This window comes from Puma concolor, chromosome D4 (assembly GCF_028749965.1).
Source record: "Puma concolor isolate L17-30 chromosome D4, mPumCon1.1.hap2, whole genome shotgun sequence".
NCBI classification, from domain to species: domain Eukaryota; kingdom Metazoa; phylum Chordata; class Mammalia; order Carnivora; family Felidae; genus Puma; species Puma concolor.
Window position 1 is genome coordinate 8,019,952 of NC_141679.1, and position 19,960 is coordinate 8,039,911.

The following is a 19,960-nucleotide window of genomic DNA, read 5'->3' on the forward strand; positions in this document are numbered from 1 at the left end:
TCATTTGTTTGTTTTTGTATTTTGCCACAGAATGTCATGATGAAAGTTTATTTGTGGCAGCACGTTCTCTCCTGGCTTTCTTTTTATGCTTCCATAATAATTTTGAGTGTGAAAGTTAATTTTCATTTACACATTTCACTTTTCTTTACCAATTAACTTTCATAATGTTTCCCGTAGGAGGATTAATTTCTCAGATGTATTTGTCTATCTCACTGATTTTTGTTGCTAAATTTTGATAGCACTTGACCATACTGATAGCAGTAAAGTCAATTTGTATCCCACCAACATGTGTTACGTGGCAATTTGACCAGTGGCTACACTTGAGTTTAACTTTGAACTATGTACCTGAAATTGTAAATGATATTTCAATGGAAATGAAATCTACTTAAGACAACATATTTTTTTTTTTTTGCTACTGTAATATTACATTAATAATAGCCATTTATATGTTAGGGGCACCTGGGTGGCTCAATTGGTTAAGCCTCCAACTCTTGGTTTCAGCTCAGGTCATGATCTTACAACTTTGCAGGTTTGAGCCCCACTCTGGGCTCTGTGCTGGCAGCGTGGAGCCTACTAGGGATTCTCTGTCTCTGTCTCTGGCTCTGGCTCTTTCCTTCCCCCAACTGTACTGTCTCTGTCTCTCTCAAAATAAATAAATAAAACTTTACTTATTTTTTAAAATAATAAATTTTATTTATTATTTATTTATTATTTATTATTATTTATTTATTAAAAAAAATCATAGTCGGGGCGCCTGGGTGGCGCAGTCGGTTAAGCGTCCGACTTCAGCCAGGTCACGATCTCGCGGTCCGTTGAGTTCGAGCCCCGCGTTGGGCTCTGGGCTGATGGCTCAGAGCCTGGAGCCTGTTTCCGGTTCTGTGTCTCCCTCTCTCTCTGCCCCTCCCCCGTTCATGCTCTGTCTCTCTCTGTCCCAAAAATAAATAAACGTTGAAAAAAAAAATTAAAAAAAAAAAATCATAGTCATTTATATTTTAAAAGATGCGTAAGGGTATACCAGATAAGATCTTGGTAAAAAAAAAAAAAAATCTTCCTTAATAAAAATAAAACTTAAAGGAAACAACCCCTGGGGCACCTGGGTGGTTCAGTCCATTGAGCCTCTGACTTCAGCTCCAGGCATGATCTCATGGCTCGTGGGTTCGAGTCCCGCGTCGGGCTCTGTGCTGCCAGCTCGGAGCCTGGAGCCTGCTTCAGATTCTGTGTCTCCCTCTCTGTCTGCCCCTTCCCCGCTCTGTCTCCCTCTCTCTCTCTCTCTCATAAATAAACATTAATTTTTTTTTTAAAAAAAAAGGAACCCCCCCCCCCCAAAAAAAACCACACAAAACATAAAAGCTAGAATTTCGAGTTGGAACTGGACTTTGCTCTTTGGAACAAAGATCTGGACCACATACATGGTCCTGCTCTGTCCCCCAGATTTGTCTCTTCATTGATGTGTATCACTAATTAATTCTGGACCACCAGAAATCTAGTCTGAGACATGAGCAGCTCTTCCTTAATAGTCTGGCCCCAAATGGACCTGTGGTCCTTCCTTTAATATCAGGAAACAGAGCCAGGACTGAGCCATTCAAAAAGTTTTTATTAAAGATTGAACAAAAACCCAGTGACCCAAGACAGCCTTCCCCCAGGTTTGCAGACCCACCCCAGTTCTGGGGAGACCTAGTTAGGTTAGGGTAGAGCCAGCTGATGGGTCAGATCAGCTATAACATCTCAGGAGTTTGACACAACAGGTGATCGTTTCTTGCCCAACTAAGTCTCCTTCCACTTGTCCTTCAGCTGTCTTGCACACATCTTCCAAGGTCTCAGTGTGTGGCTAGATCATGACGGATGAGGAAAAGATTTGGAGACTTAGCCCGTGTGCTGGGGGATCCAAAGGGAGTGACGAGCCACAGGACGGTTGCTCTGATGGAAAGCACCAGGACGAAGGCAGGGATCCAGGGCTGCCCTCTACTCTTGAAGGGAAATGAGGTCGTCCTTGGAGGTGGGGCCTCCTCCTCCAGCTTGCAAGGTGTCCTGGTGAGATCCGTGGCCTTGACGGAACAACTCCTAATGTCTTTCTCTCCTTTATTCTAATAGAAGTGCTGTAATTAGCTCACAAAAATGTTAAACCTTTTTTTTTTTTTTTTTGCTTTGTTTTTGTTTTGCCCTGTGATATTGTTTGGGTGAGCATTCGTTTAAAAAATTTTTTTTAAATGTTTATTTATTTTTGAAAGAGACAGAGCATGAGCAGGGGAGGGCCAGAGAGAAAGGGAGACGCAGAATCCGAAGCAGGCTCCGGGCTCCGAGCTGTCAGCACAGAGGAGCTGTGAGATCATGTCAGCACAGACCTGTCAGCACAGACCGCGAGATCATGACCTGAGCCAAAGTCAGATGCTTAACCAACTGAGTCATCCAGGTGCCCCCTTTTTAAAAGTTTTTAAAGTTTATTTATTTTGAAAGAGAGAGAGAGAGAGAGAACAAGGGAGGAGCAGAGAGAGAAGGAAAGAGAGAATCCCAATCAGACTCTATCCTGTCAGCACAGAGCCCAATGCAGGGCTCGAACCCACAAACCATGAGATCATGCCCTGAGCCGAAACCAAGAGCTGGATGTTGAACCAACGGAGGCACCCGGGTGCCCCTGGGTGAGCATTCCTATTCTGTCAGTCTGTACTTCCTGTTTAAAAAGGAAAAAAGAAAAGATGGACTGATGGAAGCAGGATTAAATCTGGAAACAAATGAGATGAAGCTTCTTCGTGTTCCTTCGGACCACTTCGTAAGCACAGGAACACCACTTGGCTGCGTCTCAGGGGGCGAGCGCAAGGGCAGGCAGGGTGTGGAAGAGCTTACAAGCTGCTTTCCTTGCTTGTAGATCTGCTGCTCGCTTCATTCCTGTGGGGCTCGAGGCACCTACCTGAACAAGACTAATGGCCAATTTCCTCAAGCCTGGTTGGGCCTGGACAATGCATATCCTTCCTGGTAGTATATTTTCAGGTTTGCCCCCGCCTCCATTTTTCCCTTAAAAGCCTGGGAGGCACTTATTGGTGGACTGAAATAAAATCCGAAAATTTACAATTTGAAACAATTGGTTGAAAACATCTTAAAAAAATTTTTTTAACACTTACTTATTTTTGAAAGACAGAGAGAGACAGAGCACTAGTGTGGGAGGGGCAGAGAGAGAGAGGGAGACACAGAATCCGAAGCAGGCTCCAGGCTCCGAGCTGTCGGCACAGAGCCCGACGCGGGGCTCGAACTCACAAACAAATAGCAAGATCATGATCTGAGCCAAAGTCAGATGCTTAACCGACTAAGCCACCCTTTTAGAAAAAGGAAAAAACAGTCTAGTTCATGAAGGCCAAGCTGGATACAAAATGAGTTAGGAAAAACATTTTACTTAAATCTACTGTATATATAACAATTATCTTGAAAACTGTAGTATGATAATGATTACCTGAAGCAAACGGTTGATTGCATAAAGCATGAAGGCAAAGAAAATTGGTATTTTATCCATATCTAATACAGTCTAAGTGAGAGAATATTCTCATTCCTGTGGACTGAGCCCAGATTTTATTAAAGAAATATCCTCAAAGGACAGAAGAATAATACAACAGTCCAGATTTAGTTGACATGAATGTTTTTGGTTCAATACCCAAAGTCCTTAATTATGCACCCTAGCGACTTGATGGACAGTAATGATTAATTAATTAAACTGATGCTTATTGAAATTCTACTTTTGTCATAGGTATTTGACCCCTGATTTTTAGGAGTTTTTCAACCACTGGGAGAGACGGATGAATAAAAGATTATATTAGAGAGGGTTGGGGTCACAAGAGTGTAAACACACATGCACATGGGGAGGCATCTCCTATCACCCTGGGGAATTGGTAAGGGCCAGCAGTGGTTAACAGGCTCAAACCTGAGGGCCAGAATGTCCGGGTTTAATTCCGTACCCTATAATGTAATTGTCGTGTGACCTTGTGCACGCTGAGTCATCTCTCAAAACATCTGGTTTGTTTTTTTTTTAACTTTTTAAAGTTTATTTATTTTGAGAGAGAGAGAGCAGGGGAGGGGCAGAGAGAGAGTGAGAGAGAGAGAGAGAGAGAATCCCAAACAGGCTCTGTGTTGTCAGCTCAGAGCCCAACGTGGGGCTCAATCTCATGAACCGTGAGATCGTGACCTGAGCTGAAACCAAGAGTCAGATGCTTGACCGATTGAGCCACCCTGGTGCCCTTCAAAACATCAGTTTCTTAATCTGCAAAGTGAAGAAAACAGAGGCACCTTTCTTAATGAGGTTTAAGTGAGATGATGTACGAAAGCATTTGATGGAGTGCCACTAAGATTGGAAATGCTCAATTTATGTTGGCTGTTAACTACTGACAGACGAGGTGATGCTTGACAGGCTTGTGTGGGGTGAGTCGGAGTTAGGGAAGAGGGAAATGGAAGGAAGACTTTCGGGGAAAAGCAATGACCTGGGTTAGCCACAGACACGTGAAACAGAGTAGCATCCCTAGATAAACACATGCGGCTTCAACCTCCTCTGCTTTAATCCATTTTCATGAAGCCCAGCATGTCCTTGCAGTTGGCATGGAAATAACACAAAAAGTTGGCTACAAACATTTGTGATTCGCCTCAGGAATTCCTTGAGACGGACCTTCCTTCCAACCCTCCTGCATCCTTGATTTACTCAGTTTTTGAATTCGGTTTGGCTCCAGGGTTCGTTCTCTGCTCTCAGCCTGGCTCTCAGGTTTGGGCTGTTATCGCAGACCTCACCATGCACTCCAGAAGACACAGCTCTTGGTATTTGCCCACTGGCTCTATGAACGGCAGCCACAACTGAGATATACCTTACCGTTCCAGTCACCCTCCTGGGTACGCGCTAGCTTAGCCTGAGAGGCATCCTGCGCCACCAGACAGGGAGGACGACCGGCCAATTGTCTAGAAAGATAGGCTTAGGCCAAATGGTAGTAAATGTTGTGTGTTCAGCTAGGAATCTGAACAATACCCTCAAAACTACGAAGAACCGGGGTGGCTCAGTCGGTTAAGCGTCTGACTTCAGCTCAGGTCATGATCTCACGGTTCGTGAGTTCGAGCCCCATGTCGGGCTCTGTGCTGACAGCTCGGAGCCTGGAGCCTGCTTTGGATTCTGTGTCTCCCTCTCTCTCTGCCCCTTCCCTGCTCTCTCTCTCCGTCTCTCTCTCTCTCTCTCAAAAATAAATAAACATTTAAAAAAGTTAAAAAAAAAAAACTGTGAAGAACCACTGAAGGAGTTTACATAGAGGAAAGACATCATCAGATTTCTATTTTTTTTTTCAACGTTTATTTATTTTTGGGACAGAGAGAGACAGAGCATGAACGGGGGAGGGGCAGAGAGAGAGGGAGACACAGAATCGGAAACAGGCTCCAGGCTCTGAGCCATCAGCCCAGAGCCCGACGCGGGGCTCGAACTCACGGACCGTGAGATCGTGACCTGGTTGAAGTCGGACGCTTAACCGACTGCGCCACCCAGGCGCCCCCAGATTTCTATTTTAAGCTTATGCTAGTAGCAGTTTCTAGATCAGATAAAAGAAAAACCATTGGGAATGTCTGCTCAGCTAATCCCGGGGAGACGGGACTGTTCTAAAACAGTGGCAGCGGGGAAGGAGGAAAAACAGTGAGCGTGAAAGAGATAAATGATGAAAGAGACAGTGTTTTGGACTTGGTGACTCACTGGCTACAGGAGGTTAGTGGTAGGAGTCTAACATGACCACCAGATTTCTAGCTCAGGCAACTAGAATGGAGGTGATGCCATTCATCAGGAAAAGGATAAAAAAATTAAATTTTAGGATAAAAATGGTAAGGTCAAGTGTCGGATAGATATCCTGAGTTGAAGGTGTTTGTGGGACTCTAGGTAGAGATGCCCATCAGCAGAGAAGTCTGGGCCTTCCTGAACATGCAGATTTTTAAATGAGCACGTGGAAAGGGAGGAAGACGATGATTCTTGTTTTCAGACTAGGTATATATCTTCTATCATAAACGAGAAGTTCTTCTGTTCTAAAAATCAGTGTCTGGCGATTTTGGAGGCATTATAGGATCCTAGAGTACCTGATTTTCATTAGATTAATGAATGAATCAGACCAAAAGGTTCAGCAATCACATACTTTACCTTTTGCTATCTTTATAGGCATATCTTTAAAAAAGATTTTTTAATGTTTATTTTGGAGGGGGGCGGGCAGAGACAGACGGTGAGCAGGGGAGGGGCAGCAAGAGAAGGAGACACAGAATCCAAAGCAGCTTCAGGCTCTGAGCTGTCAGCACTGAGCCCGACGCAGGGCTCGAACCAGGAACCATGAGATCATGCCCTGAGCTGAAGTCGGACGCTTAACCGACTGAGCCACCCAGGCGTCCCAATAGGCATATCTTTTAAAGCATTTTTGAAAGGTCTGCATTCATCATTAATTCAAGCTGGCCTACTCATTTATTTGGGGGAAAAAAAAAGGATTTGTGTTTAGTCAACCTATATAACTGTCCATACCTTGGAGGGGCACCAGAGTGAATTGTAGGCCCTCAGCTAGGTGTATGTATCCTGACTCTACAATGCTGCAAAAATTGTGACCTAGGAACAATTATTTAAGCTCTCCGGGCCTCATTTTCTCAATATCCAAAAGTGGGAATTACAATAGTACTTATTTCTTAGGGTTTTTGGAAGGATGAGTGAATATACATTTCACTGACTGGCACAGGGAGAATCTTCAATAGATGTTAGTTGTCATTATTATCCAGGATAACACAGGAAAATTCCACTGGAAAACATCTCCTCTCACTACTGCATTATTTAATTTCACCTCAGGTAAAATCATGTTCCTCCTGAACATGGGCATAAAACATTGCAGGGGGACCCCGATGGCTCAGTGGGTTAAACGTCTGACTCTTAATTTCAGCTCAGGTCATGATCTCACGGTTTGTGAGTTCGAGTCCCACATCAGGCTCTGCTGATGGCTCAGAGCCTGGAGTCTACTTCGGATTCTGTGTCTCCCTCTCTCTCTGCCCCACCCCCACTTGCACTCTGTCTCTCTCTAAAATAAATAAACATTAAAGAAATTTTTAAACCATATTTTTAAAAAATTGCAAATTTATATGCTGCATTGATTTTTTTAAATCATTATTTGTAACTACTATTAAGGGATGGATGGATATATATATATATATATATATATATATATATATATATATACAGATTTATATCTCACATTAATAACAGTATACATGTTGAGAGATCAAACATAAAAGAAACATAGCGACAAGTGTGGTTAAAGTGAACATATGTTAAGAATATCTAAACAATACTTTGGATTTACATAGCACAAAGAGTCCAAAATATTTCCTAAGTCTAAATTATTTTTCTAAATGGTTGAAAAATTTCAATGGTATTTCAAAAACTTTCCCACAGCTTTTAGAAGGTAGTTTGCCACATTTAACTTTACAGAAAAATATATGGACCATGCAAACACATGGTGTTTGCCATAGTGAAACACAATTACATTAATTAGATCCATAAAAGCCTATTAATAGGGATAAAATTTGCTTTCATGAATAGCTGTTTCATCAACATTTTACTATGTTAAATATTTTATACAAGGTTCAGAGTTAGTAAAAATTCAAATTCTAGTATGTCAATTGCAATATTCCTGTATTGAGTTTTACTAATAGAAAGTAGAATGTAGCATTTTAAACATCTGTGGGAATTATACAAATTCAAAAACTAAACTGCACTGAAATATGTATGTGTCAGGGCACCTGGGTGGCTCAGTCAGTTAAGCGTCCGACTTTGACTTCGGTCATGATCTCAAGGTTTGTGGGTTCGAGCCCGCATTGGGCTCTGTGCTGACAGCTCAGAGCCTGGAGCCTGCTTTGCATCCTCTCTCTCTCTCTCTCTCTCTCTCTCTCTCTGCCCCTTCCCTGCTCTTGTTCTGTCTCTCTCTCTGTCTCAAAAATAAATAAACATTAAAAAAATTTTTTTAAATATGTATGTATCTATTCAAGAAGGAGCTCAAAACCGTGATACTGTTTCAGGTTGTTTCACCAAAAACCGTGTAACCATTTTAAATTATAAAGTTGCAGTGAAACTATTGCATTGCTCACACTTTTTAGGGCGATCAACTTTAAAGTGAGGTATTCCTTAAACTTTAAACATCGCTAATCCTTTTATAGATCATTAGAGATCAAACACTGAAGCCCAGAGAGATGATGTGATTTCCTCAAAATAACACTGAAATAAAGCTAGTTCTAAAACCCAAATTGAAAATAAATTGAGTAAATTCTTGTGATGCTAGATCGCCAGGAGGAAGTTGACCAGATAATATGCACCTTTCTTAATAGGAAGTGCAATGTATTTTAAATCATTTTGGAGGCCATTGGTGAAAAGCTAAATGTAGGATGGTCTAACACTAGTAACACATTAATATGAGAAGGAAGGTGTATTTGGATGAAGAGGGAAATGCCTCTTCTTCCTTTAAAAGTAACCATCTGCAGCCTTCAGAACTGGAGAAGGGAGAAAAAGTGCCTAATTATATAGCCTCCAAGTTCATTTAAAATCCCGTTTGAGGCTCTGGGCTGATGGCTCAGAGCCTGGAGCCTGTTTCCGATTCTGTGTCTCCCTCTCTCTCTGCCCCTCCCCCGTTCATGCTCTGTCTCTCTCTGTCTCAAAAATAAATAAATGTTAAAAAAAAAATTAAAATCCCGTTTGAGGGGCGCCTGGGTGGCTCAGTAGGTTGAGCGTCCAACTTCAGCTCAGGTCATGATCTTGCAGTTGGTGGGTTCGAGCCCCGCGTCGGGCTCTGGGCTGACAGCTCAGAGCCTGGAGCCTGCTTTGGATTCTGTGTCTCCCTCTCTCTGCCTGTCCCCTGCTCATGTTCTGTCTCTCTGTCTCTCAAAAATGAATAAAAGTTAAAAAAAATTTTAAAAAAAAAATCCCACTTAGAATTCACAAAATTCCAAATTCGTGAAGGAGTAAAACTATAGCCCAAACAGAAATTAGAAATTGAGAACCTTTTGGGGTGTCTGGCTGGCACAGTCAGTTAAGCATCCGATTCTTGATTTCAGGTCCCATCATGATCTCAGGGTTTGTGAGTTCAAGCCCCGAGTTGGGCAGTGTGCTGATAGCCTGTTTGGGATTCTCTCTCTCTGCCCCTCCCCCACTTGCACACTCTGTCCCTCCCTCCCTCTCTCTCTCAAAATAAATACAAACAAATTAAAAAAAGAAAAGAAATCAAGAAACTTTTCTATAGTCTGTGGAAGAAATTTATGGAACGAAAAATCAATTTGTGGGGAGTTAGGAGCGTACAAGGATTCCAAACTGTGAACCAATAAGGAATAATATTTCAGAGGAGCAAAGGATTGCATTTGGTGGGTTTTTAAAAAAACTGTACTTCTAACTTTTCGTATTGTATTTTAATTTCTATAACTTTACTTCCTAGTTTTTGACACGTACTCACTATTGCTGATGTATTTGTCAAAGTGATACTTTTTTCATACAAACACAAATATAAGAAGTGAGATTTCAATTTTTTTTTTAAGGAAACACAAAGCTTTCCGATATTTTTCTGCGTCTTAAAATTTCAGATTAGCATCTAGCAAAGAGAAACAAAAATCAAAGAGTGGCATACTGATCACGTTAGCAAGCACAAAAACATTTTAACAACTAAATTCAAATTCATTTTCATCTGCTTTAAGCCCAAGACAGCCAGTGGTATTTACTGTATGTTGGCTGTCTGTGGATAAACTGAAGGTCGGGGCTGAGAGTAAGGTAAACTACCCTTCCTTCCTTCTTCTGTTCATAAATTCATCACTATCCAATAACCACAGGGAAAAAGGATTCAGAGACTAAGACGAACTGAAAAGTACAGAAAATATTAAAATGAAGCCACACTCATCAAAAAATCACCGAAAATAATGATTACATAAATAAAAATGAAGGAGGTTTTAATTGACTCTGCAAAAGATTGTATATGGGGATCTCTTTTGTCCAAGGCCCCCGTGCCCTCTCTGTCTTCTTTGTCCTCTCTCTTGTATGACTGTTTTCTTTTACCTAATTCACATTTTCATTGAGGGTGTAGCCTTGAGGTCTTGGCTTTGTGGAAGGATTTCAGATTATAATTCTCATCTCATGAGGTCCAAGGCTTTGTCTCCAGTCTCCAAGTGACCATTAAATTGAAATTCTAGCTTACTAAGGAATGGTATATTTCTCTTTTCAACACTGGTTTTACTTTTTTTGATTGGGGCTTTTGTTCTTTCCTAAGTCTAAGAATTTCCCCTACTTTCTTGCCAGCTCAGCAATGCATTTAATAAGCTGTTTTAAAATACTTCACCCAGAGTTCTTAGGCGTTCACTGAAGGGCGTTTATTCAGCTTACCTACCCCACTATATGATCAGAAATGGAAAGAAAAATTGTTATACATCTAGACAATGTAAAAGTATAATGTAATTTGAAAAATTGGAGTCAGGGAGAAAAGCAGGATGCAGGAAGGGGAAAATAGGGTAAATTTTGCATCTTTCATTGTCAAGTATCAATAGACGCTATTTCAATTTGAACTACCAGAGGAATTAGAACCAGAAATTGCTAACAGTGTTCATCTCTGAGACCTTAGTGGGGAGGGAGAATTAGGAGAGGAAGTCTTACTGTTTGCGAAGGTAGAAATAAAATGGTCTTGATTCACAGCCAACGTGATTCTCTACATAGACTATGTGATGGAAGCGACACCCATAACTAAATGATACTTTTACGACGTATCAGGATGCAAGATCAATATAAACAATCAATTACATTTCTCTACACCAGCAACAAATAAAAGGAATTAGAAACAATATCATTTACAATAGCATCAAAAATTATGATATACTTAGGGATAAGTATGTCAAAGATGTGTAAGACCTGTATATAAAAAATGAAAAAAAAAAACCCATTACCAAGAGAAATGAAAGAATACCTAAATAATAGTAAAGATATGTCTTTTCCGTGGGTCAGAAGACTCTCTGCTATTAAGATGTCACTTCTCACTGGATTGATCTACAGACTCAATGCAATACCAACATGAATCCCAGCAAGTCTTTTTGTAGAAATTGACAGGTTGACTCTAAAATTCACACGGAAATGCAAAGGACCTAGAATGTCCCAACCAACTTTGAGAAAGGGCCTAAGTGGAGGGTTAATAGGACCAGATTTCAAAATTTATTATAAAGTTACAGTCATCGAGATAATGTGGTATGGGGGCAAAGGCAGACAAACATACCAGTGGAACAGAACAGAATCCCAAGATAGACCCACACATGTCTGGGCCACTGATTTCAGTAAAGGTAGAAAGGCAAGTCAGTGGAGAAGGATAGTCTTTTTCACAAATGGTACAGGAACAGTTGGGTATTGTGAACCTTAACCCTTACGCCACATCCTACACAAAAATTAATCCAAAATGTCTCATAGACCTAACTTTAAGAGCTAGAATAATAAACTATTGTTTAAAAAATTTTTTTTTAATGTTTATTTTTGAGAGAGCAAGAGAGAGAGAGAGAGACAGAGCATGATCATGGGAAGGGCAGAGAGAGAGGGAGACACAGAATCTGAAGCAGGCTCCAGCCTCCAAGCTGTCAGCACAGAGCTGGACGCGGGGCTCGAACCCACAGACCACTAGATCATGACCTGAGCCAAAGTCAGACACTTAACCGACTGAGCCACCCAGGCACCCCAATAAACTATTGTTAATAGGAGAAAAGTCAAATGACCTTGGGTTAGGCAAAGAATTCTTAGATAAAGGCGCAAACCTTAAAATACAATATTGATGAATAAAACTTTATCAAAATTAAACTCTTTTGCTCTTTTTTAAAAAATGTTTTTATTTATTTTTGAGACAGAGAGAGAGAGGCAGAGGGAGAAGGACACAGAGAATCCCTAGCAGGCCCTGCACGGTCAGCGCAGAGCCCGATGCGGGGGCTCCAACTCATGAGCTGTGAGATCACCACCTGAGCCGAAATCAAGAGTCAGATGCTTAACCAACCGAGCCACCCAGGCACCCCAAACTCTTTTGCTCTTTGAAAGATAACTTTAAGGAAATGAAAAGGCACACTTCTTGCAAGTATTTTAGAAACAGGGATTTACATCCCAACTGTGTTAAGGACTCTTGTCACTAAGAAAACAAGCGAGTCAACAATATACAAAACATAAACAAGCGTGTCACAAAGAGGATATACACATGGGCAGCAAGCATGTGAAAAAATGATCGCCATTGCTAGCCATTAGGGGAACACAAATTAAAACCCCAATGAGATTATTACATTTGCATTAGAAGAACTAAAATTGAAAAGGCATATTAACCCTTGTCCAAAGGGTTGGCCAGGCTGTGGAGTAACTCTAGCCCCCTCACACATTTCTGCTGGGCGTACAAAATGATAAAGGCACTTAGGAAGCATTCTAGAAATTTCTCATAAAGTAAAAACATACACTTACCGTGACACAGAAATTTCACTCCTAGGTATCCACAGAAATGCAATGAAAACATCTGTCCACAAGAACACTTGTACACAAACAATCATAGCGGCGTTATTTATAATAACAAAAGTCAGAAAACAAATTGTTATATTCCATACAATGGAACGCTACTCAGCAGTAAAAGGAATTACTGATAAACACAACATATGGATAAATCTTTTTTTTTTCCAACGTTTATTTATTTTTGGGACAGAGAGAGACAGAGCATGAACGGGCGAGGGGCAGAGAGAGAGGGAGACACAGAATCGGAAACAGGATCCAGGCTCTGAGCCATCAGCCCAGAGCCGGACGCGGGGCTCGAACTCACGGACCGCGAGATCGTGACCTGGCTGAAGTCGGACGCTTAACCGACTGCGCCACCCAGGCGCCCCGATAAATCTTAAAAATATCCTGACAAGTAAAAGAAGCCAGACCAAAAAAGAAAAAAAAAAAAAAACTCCAAAACTTTCAATGTTGTATGTTTCCATTTATACAATATTCCAGTAAAGGGAAAATATAATGACAGCAGATCAAAGTTTTCCTGGGGCCACAGATAGGGGTGAGGTGTAGGGGGGTGAGAGATGATGGACTACAAAGAACCCCAAGGAAACTTTAATGGTAAGAGCAATGTTGCATAGCTTGATTACGGTCATGGCCACATGACTGCATACCTTGCTAGAGTGTATCTAATTGTACACTTAATATGGTTGGCTTTTACTCTATGTGAATTACACCTCGATAAAGCTGTTTAAAAAAAAAAAAAAAGGAATATGCATTTATTTGTACCCCAGGACGGCATAATGCTGAGTGTGAATGTACTTTACAAATGCCTCTGTTAGCTGGAAAAATTGGTTGGAAGGAGTAGAAATTAACAACCGCAGTCGTACAGGGATACGTTCATTTCACAATCCCATCTTAATAAAGCCATTTGTAAGGGTCTGTGCTATCTGTAGCCTGAGAGCAAATTGTGTGAGAGACATCACAAGTCCTTTGCCTTCTGTGTTCTGCCTTCAGAACTTCTTACGGCAAGTGGGTAAATGGGTCCCTTATTTATTGCATTATTTCTTTATGGAATTATAGCGACTTAATATCCTCCGAGTAGATCCAGTGGCCTTTCTGAAGCCTTTTGTGTGGCCAGATGGGAAGGGACTGGAACAGTCTCCACTGGTCCAGTTTTTTCCCTCTTTCCAAACATTAAAAAAAAAAAAAAAAAAAAAAAAAATCAAGATGCCCTTAAAATCCTTTTTTCTCCGGTTTCTCTAAGAGAGGGGTTAACAAAGCCCAGTAACACTCTTAAAGGGTGTCCTGCTGCTAAACGGAGCACAACAGGGACTGTCACCATAAGGATGACTCCTGACTGAGAGCTGAGTCTTTCTCAAGAGAAATCTGACAATTAAGTGCAGAAGTTGCCCCTGGATGGCACCAAAGATTATCCCAGCTGGGTTTCTGAGAAGGGTTCTGGCAGAATACGGCCAAGGGAGGCTCCTTTGTGGCTCAGATCTAAAACACCTTCTTGCCCTCTGGGGCTGATCAGAGGCGGAGAAGTACAAAGAAGAGGCATGTTACATTTTTTGGAGCTTCACAAGGGGCTCCAAAGTAAAGGTCTCAGAAATTAAGTTTAGAAAGAGACACACTGTGGGTAAACAAAACTGTGCCCATTTGAGGCTAAAAGAAGCAGCAGAATGAGAGGATGGATGTGCAGAAGGCTTCGCCGAAGTTTTTCCTTTCCTTTGCTTTCCCTCCTTGGGTAGACGGTGTAGCGCTGTTGCAAAATCAACTACGAATCTCTCCTTTAGGCTGTAACTTTCAAAAGTAACCGTATTCCCCATAAGGGGGACTGTTGGGTGTAAGATCAGTCTAGGGGAAGGCGGCTCAACACAGTGACCCGATTCTTAGTCTGGTTGAAATCCTAGACTCCACAGATGTGTTGTTTCGGGAAGTTTAATCTCTGTTTCCTTATGGAGGAGCTTAATAGCACCTACAGAAGCATTTATTCCTAAAACTGTGCTCGTCCCCCTCTTTTCCCCTTTCTAAGGTTCTGCTCAAAGTGTAATACTACCCTTGTCTTATATGTATTTTGTCCTCCTAACCTTCAGATTATTTTCTAATTTATTCCATGCCTTTCTCTTTCAACTAGTCTTTTATGTGCCGAATTGTCTGCCCCCACCCCACAATTCATATATTGAAGCCCCGACTCCCACTACCTCAGAATGCAACTGTATTTGGGGACAGGCTCTGTAGTGAAAATGAGTTGGTTAGGCTGAGCCCTAATCTAGTATGACTGGTGTCCTTATAAGACAGGATTAGACAGGGGCGCCTGGATGGCTCAGTCGGTTAGGTGTCCGACTTTGGCCCAGGTCATGATCTCATGGTTCGTGAGTTCGAACCCCGCGTGGGGCTCTGGACTGACAGTGCAGGGCCTGCTTGGGATTCTGTCTCTCCTTCTTTCCCACTTGGACATGCTCTCTCTGTCCTCTCTAAATAAATAAATAGTCGTAAAAAGAGAGAGAGAAAGAGAGCACACATGAGAAAGAGGACAATTTGAGGAGACTTAAAGGACAAAGGAGCTGGTGGGTGTAAGGGAGCCAGACAGGATGGGGCATCAACCTAGGGAGCAGTGGGGCTGTTACTGTAACCACCCCTAAACCCAAAGGCACATGGGGAAGGAGGCTTTATCAGAATCTTTAGTCAAGGGATACAGCTATTTTGAATCAACGTGGTAAGGGGGAAACCCAGATCTCACTCTCCTCCCTAACTGCAATCTGCCAGTGTTACCCACTGATGGAAACCAGAAAGCATGGGACTCCAACAGGGTGGCCCATGACGGTCAGCCTTCTAGAAAGGAAGGTGGAGAATAGTGAATCTGGAGGAACAAATAAAAGATAGCTGGTACAGGGAGGAACTTCCACCTTTAAGTTCTTTTGTATCTTACTTTCTTCTTGCTCCCTACCTGCTTTCTTTCCCCTCCCCTCAATAACTCCTATGGCATATGTAGGATGTCCTCAATAAATATCTGGGAACTGAGTGTTTTTCATGCTCAGTAACTTTCACATATTGTCAGTATTTCCTTCCTACTGGTTTTCAGAATGTGTCTCTCACTCGTGCTAGAGTGCTAATCCAAGTCTTAACTGTAGTTAAGTTTCTTGTTGGTTCATAGTTTCTTGTTGGTTCATTCTCCACAAATGAAAAAAACAACAACAGACAAACAAACAAACAAAAAAAAAGCAGAGCAAATCAACCCACAAACCACAATACTTGAAAAAAAAAAAAAAAGACCATACTAACCATCTCAGTTGACGATATTTTCTGGTTACATTTGTTTCCTTCTCTTACCTTTGTATTGCTTCATTATTGTTGGCATCAGATTAAGGATGTTTGCAGATATTTAAGTTTGTGTCAACTTCTTTTCCAAACATGTTATAACCCCCAGACTACCTTACCTGTTTCTGACAGGTAGGCATTATATCTTTTGAAGTCTATGATAAACTTTTGGGATATTTCTTTCTCAAAGATGATTGCCAAATGTAGCACTTTTTCTTTTTCGTTCTTTTCTTTCTTTCCTTTCTTTCTTTCTTTTTCTTTCCCTTTCTTTCTTTCTTTCTTTCTTTCTTTCTTTCTTTCTTTCTTTCTTTCTTTCTTTCTTTCTTTCTTTCTTTCTTTCTTTCTTTCTCCTTTCTTTCTTTCCAAGAAGTGCTAACAAGTTGTAATGTTATGATTATACAACAAAGTTAACTTAAAAACATTCTTCTAAGAATCACTCTTATTTATATTGGACACCTCCCTAGTTTACCAAGGAAGTAAGAATGCCCACTCAGATAAAACTCCATTTTAGACCTTCTTATTTATGTGTCATTCAGTTCTCCTATCTCTGTAGCTGGTTCCTTAGAAGCTGATGTATTTTCTGGTGCTTCCAGAAACACAGTGCTTTGTGTTACATTGTTGGGTCACTGAATCAGCACTGACTTGAAAGAAAATGACATGGTTATTTTATGCGATTTTACTTTTTTATCTTTTTGATGTGATTTCAGGAAGAATTTAATCTTAAAAAAATTATTCACTTTCAAAAATAGGCATATGTAATCCTATGAAAAACCCCTTGTCAGACTTTTTATATATCACTTTAAATTATTCACATTCATGTTTCTTCTCTTTCATCAATCTTCACCCAAATTAGTGTTCTTTCTTTAAGGTTACTTCTTCTAGGTGAAGCATGATATCACATTTAACAAGAAGTCTGTAATTATGGTGTCACACATTAGAAGCTACAAATAGGGTGTCCTGGTAATGTAAATCCAGTTGTGTAATTTGATAATGAAGTAAAGATTGTTGTGTCAAATTAGGGTACTGAGTTCAAATGCACTTAAGTCATCTTAGAAAACAATCTATTTCTTGAGTATATTAGTTTTTTCTCACCTTTATGAAACTAGTATTCAAAGTTCACTGACATTTTGTTATCTCATTGGATTTCCATATTTTTTGGTTAATTAACACTCCCTCCACCACCCCCCCCCATAGGAAGAACAAAAAACAAATTAAGAGGCAAATTGTTTTAAATTTAGTTTTCCTGCTATATATTTCAGGGCCATTTTATTCATCAAGCACTATGTTCAGGACTTACACATTTTTCAAGCTTCTCTGAAAATGTTGGTGATCCTAAAAAAAAAGTTGACTTCAAAATATGAAAAGAAAGCTATACATCAGGATGAACAAATAATTAGATGTCTACAAACTTACCATGTGTCATTTGTAACCCAATTCTTAGTTATCTATACTTTATGTGATATATGAGTGCATTTTAATATGTTTGATATGATGTGACTGGAGGTCTGCAAAACCACATTTTAATAAGAACTTTTACACATTAAGCCAGATCTATGAATCTTAAAAATGACTTTAATCTGTTAAAAAACATTTTTTTAAACGTTTATTTATTTTTGAGGGACAGAGAGCAAGCTGGGGAGAGGCAGAGAGAGAGAGGGAGACACAGAATCCAAAGTGGGCTCCAGGCTCTGAGCTGTCAGCACAGAGCCCGATGAGGGGCTTGAACCCATGAACTGTGAGATCATGACCTGAGCCGAAGTCCGGTGCCCAACCCACTGAGCCACCCAGGCGCCCCACCTTTAATCTCTTTCATGGGAGAAAATTCTAGATGACATTTCAAATAGTGCTTGGAGAGAAGTGTTTTAAACATTCCACTGTACAATGTATATTTTTGTGTTCCCTGTCCCTCAAAATAAAAATGTTTGTTAGCAGGGGCACCTGGCTGGCTCAGTTGGTTGAGTCCAGACCCTTGATTTCAGCTCAGGTCATGATCTCACGGTTTGTGATTTTGAGTCCTGTATTGGGCTCTGTGCTGACGGTGTGGAGCCTGCTTGGATTCTGTCTATCTCTCTCTGTCTGCCCCTCCCCTGTTCGTGCTCTCTCTCTTAAAATAAATACATAAACTTAAAAAAATGTTTATGAGCAAAAAAAAATTTTTTTTTTGGGAAAAACATTCCATGCACATAAATTCTCTTTTTGAAAACAAAACATCACTGAGAGACAAATTCATGTAATTTGAATCTGTGATTTATTTTTTCTTTAGTAGTGGATGAGTTAAGTTGGTAAAAAAATATTTAAAAGGGTGAAAAAAATTCAGTCATATGCTTTAACTGTTGACATAAGTATTTAAAAAACTATTTAAATGTAGGCTTTATAATGTATTGTGATGTCGGTTGGGGGAAGGTGAGATATTTGACGTGTTCCAGTGGGAAGATACTTTTAGTATACTTAAAATAGGAATAATGGCCCTACAGGAACTTGGGAGATGTTTTTTTTCCAGACTGTACAGTACATTAAAGGGGGGAAAAAATAAAGGGAGAAACAGAACCAACTTAAAAAGCATTTCTTTCCCAGCTAAAGACTGGATTAAATCAAATCACATTCTTTATAAAGAACTTTTGATAATAGCTGAGTAAAAATAGAATACTTTCCAGCATGCATTATTGACATTAGTTGCTCATTAAGTTACAAGAATAATCTCCAATACAGTTCACATTCATTATCTTGTAAAAATATGCCAGCGGTTCATAAAGTTAAGAAATGCTGGTGGAAATGCCTATTAACTTTATTTATAGTTAAGTATTTACTCCACCAAAATTTTTCCTAAATTCACAAAGTATTACAAGATCGTATATTTTTAGTATTTTAAACTGATTCACCTAGTGTGTCATGAAAATGCACAAAAAATAGAAGCTTAGAATTGGGATCATTCAGTCCTTGATTTATGAACCTTTTCTTCCACCTCTAAAAGCATTGAGTCTTAACTGTTACTTAAAGAGTTTACATGGCTTCCTCAATCTGGTCATAGAATCAGCATATCTCTCAAATACTCCCAACGTTACCTCAGAATAAGATTATACGACATTCAACATGTTTAGGACATTTCCATCCCAGTAGGGAAATAGGAAAAAAAAAAAATCTCTTTATTCATCTAGCATTCATTCACTTACGCCCTCAAAAGCAATTCCTTTGGCTTCTAGTTGCTTTCAGGATTGTAATGTGGCAGAACTCATTTCTTCGAGCGGCAAATCAACATTGTCTACCGTATGGTCACGTTGAACACATTTTTGAAAATTTGCCGAGGATAATTTTACTATTACTTCTCGTTTTCTCTGCCGTGTTGAGTGAAATGTCAAAGGTGGATTCAAATGGGTAGGTGATACGGTAATAAATAGGTCTAATGGTGATGTCTGGGGCTTGGGGGCAGCTATTATCAACATATAATGCATATGCAGTGTTACTGTATACAATTTTGACAATGGCAACCACACATATAAATAGCACCTAAAACAAAATCTGGAACGGCACTCTCCAGTAGAAGTTCTGCAACAGAAATGGTCTGTAATTGTGTGAGCCAATTTGGTGGCCACTAGCCATCTGTGGCTACCGAGTACCTACAATGTTGCCAGTGTGGCTGCAGAACTGAATTTAAATTTTTAATTGATCTACAATAAGATTTTAATAGCCATACGAGGCTTGTGGTTACCAAGTTGGACAGCGCAGAATATTTCCATCACTTTAGATAGTTATCTTACGTGCTCTCCTGGTAAATCCCATCTCATCACCCCTGCCATCACTGAGAAACACTAAATACAGGTTAGTTTTCTCTGTTGTTGGACTTTTCACAAGTGGATTCATGTGGTATGTCCTCTTAGTGCCTGACTTCTTTTGCTGAACGTTGTTTTTGAGATTCGTCCATGTTGTTTTATGTCTCACGAGTCAGTTCCTTTGAACTGCTCAATAGTATTCCATTGTGTGAATGTATCACAATTTGTTTTCCATCCTCTTACTGACAGACATTTGGGCTGTTTCCAGGTATTTGTTTTTAATGTTGCAATTATTATATTTGACATTCTGCATTAATTGAAGGAAAGAGCTTCATGTGTGTATTTTGGTCTCGAGAAAAGTTAGTCCACTTAGGATTCTATTACCATC